Raw genomic sequence first — 2,888 nt, forward strand, 5'->3', positions numbered from 1 at the left:
GAAAATCTTCAACCCATTTAATTTCCCAGAAACGAAAGAGACAAATTTAACAAATATCTTTCTTTCTCTCCCAAATACTACTGCTATTGTGTCACGTCCTAAAATACCCCCTAGACGTGACTGGCACCCAGCAAACACCACCCGCCAGGCGAACCATATATCATACTCTTAATCATTTACAAAAGCACTAAAAGAAAATAAGTGCAGGTCCAACAACGTTATTAATGATAAAAATGTGAAATAGTCGCCAACCAAATCCATAATCGATTTATGAAAATCAACCAACGCTAAGATAAAAAGAATCTCTAGCCCACATCCCACGCTAAGACCATGGAGCATCTAACAGAGTTACATGAGTTTGAGTGTCGGGCATGTAAACCCAAAATAAAAGAAATAACTAGAAATAAACCAGATAAAGCTGAAATGGCTGCCTCCAGGAACAATGCGGTGGCTCACCTCAGCAACAGAATCCACTCACGAAGTCTTCAATTACCAGCCTCGTTCTCAACGACAGTATCTGCATGGACATGCAGGTAAGGAGTGAGTTATACATAAATATAACCCAGTAAGATCCTCGACCCGCCACTTCAAATACCCCTGGAACAAGTGTTAGAAAATACAAACACACAACAAGCACAAAAATATTATGCACGTGAATATATCATTATATAATAGCAACCAAGGTCCAAACCACTGCTTATCGAATATATTATATATCTCCACACCATTTACACTACGAACCGTCATAAGTGGCAGTTAAAGAATTAGTCAACACTATGAATCCACGGCAACATACACAATGTGCCAAATATGTCAGGAAGCATACACAATGCTAAGGGAAGCATACACAATGCCCCAATATCATCAAGAAGCATACACAATACTAAGGAAAGCATACACAATGCCCCAATATCATCAAGAAGCATACACAATGCTTAGGGAAGCATACACAATGCCTCAATATAATCAAGAAGCATACACAATGCTAAGGGAAGCATACACAATGTCCCAATATCATGGCTCACAGCCGTATCACATTACGAAATAACTTATAAATAGAGTTTTAGAGTATTTGAAAATAAAGTATATGCGGCTGGCCTTAAGAATCACCGATTCTGCCAAGCACACGTTTGCCCCAACACATGGACCAGGCAGACAAAACATATTTTTAAAACGGATTTTGAAAAGCAAGTACCCAAAGCTTAAAGTCTCACTTACCTCAAATTCACAATTCAAGCACACTTCCCAAAAAAAAATCAAAACTGCGTTCTCGGGTCTCCGGATTGCCTCAAACTACACAAAAACGGATTTAGAATGGTCAAAACCCTTAGGGTAAACCACTTCTATATTTTTAGAGGCTTAAACGGTTAAAGTCAAATTTTAAAGGACGAAAACGCCCTCTGGTCAATGTGTTCAAAATCCGACAAGACTTATGTTTTCGGAAAGGCCTTAACGAGAGAATTCCAACGATATATAGAAGTCTAAAATCCGACGTTATTTGCCCTTTCAAATCAAGGATTTTAGTTGAAGAACCCTAGAACTAAACTTTCTCAATTCCTCAAAATATCCCCATGTTTTCAACATAAAGATTCACCCATAATTATGTAATAAACTTAGATAGAAGATCAGAGGCATCACCTTGATGATTTGGGTTGAAAATCCTTATTTTTCTCCCCTATTTTTCTTCCCTTCCTTCTACTGCGTTTTTTTCTTCTTGTTTCTGCTTCTATCATTTCTGTTTTCTGTTTTCACGTCTGATGCATCAGTCTTTTATTCTTTTTTCCCTTTATTTTCTTTTTCTTCTTTTTGTGGGCTTGGCCCACATCTCTTTTTCCCTTTTTTTTAAAGGACCCTTTAATCCACCTTTTCTTTTATTTTGTACCACTTAATTCATCTATATATATATATTTTTTTATTTCCTTCTTTTATTTAAATTACCAACTAAGCCTAAAAAAAAAATATGGGTTATTACATTCTCCACCACTTAAAATGACGTTCGTCCTCGAACGGATCTAGATCATACATGTCGCGTCAAATAAATGATGATATTTATCTCGCATATCCGTCTCAGACTCCCAAGTAGCCTCCTCGGTTGGATGATTACGCTACAACACTTTGACTGAAGCTACCTTCTTCGACCTCAATTGTCGCACTTGCCTATCAAGAATAGATATCAGACCCTCTTCATAAGTCAAATTTTCATCGAGCTCCACATCCTCTGGTTGAATCTTATGGCTATCATCACCGACATATCGTCTTAGCATAGACACGTGAAATACAGGATGAACAGTAGACAATCTCGGAAGTAAAGCAAGTCTATATGCCACCAACCCAATTCGATCCAAAATCTTATAAGGACCAATGTACCTAGGACTTAGATTGCCTTTCCGATCGAATCTCATAGCTTCTTTCATAGGGGATACTTTTAAAAAGACTTTTCCCCCCTTCATGAACTCCGTATCACGTACTTTCTTATCTGCATAGGACTTTTGTCTGCTTTGTGCTGTCCGAAGCCGTTCTTGTATCAATGCAACTTTTTCCAAGGCTTGTTGAACCAGATCTGGACCTAATAGTTGTGCTTCGCCCGGTTCGAACCATCCAATTGGTGAACGACACCTGCGACCATATAGAGCCTCAAACGGTGCCATCTGTATACTCGATTGGTAGCTGTTATTATAAGCAAACTCTGCCAAAGGCAACTGATCATCCCACTGACCACCAAAATCAATCGCGCAAGCTCTAAGCATGTCCTCTAAAATCTGAATAACTCGCTCAGACTGTCCATCAGTTTGTGGATGAAAAGCTGTACTCAACTCGACCTGTGAACCCAACGACTTCTGAAAAGACTTCCAAAACTCAGCAGTAAATTGTGCACCTCGATCAGATAT

At 38.7% G+C, this 2,888-nt stretch overlaps 1 long non-coding RNA gene across 1 annotated transcript; it reads right to left on the bottom strand.

Annotated features, from left to right (window-relative positions):
• Positions 1–241: 241 nt before the first annotated feature.
• LOC132634027 (uncharacterized) lies at positions 242–1,460 on the bottom strand. The gene is made up of 2 exons (XR_009580004.1): positions 1,219–1,460; positions 242–517 (listed from the first exon to the last, which is right to left on the bottom strand). It is a non-coding gene; the product is annotated as an uncharacterized LOC132634027 (long non-coding RNA).
• Positions 1,461–2,888: the final 1,428 nt, after the last annotated feature.

The sequence above is a fragment of the Lycium barbarum genome, chromosome 3, assembly GCF_019175385.1.
Source record: "Lycium barbarum isolate Lr01 chromosome 3, ASM1917538v2, whole genome shotgun sequence".
Taxonomy (NCBI): domain Eukaryota; kingdom Viridiplantae; phylum Streptophyta; class Magnoliopsida; order Solanales; family Solanaceae; genus Lycium; species Lycium barbarum.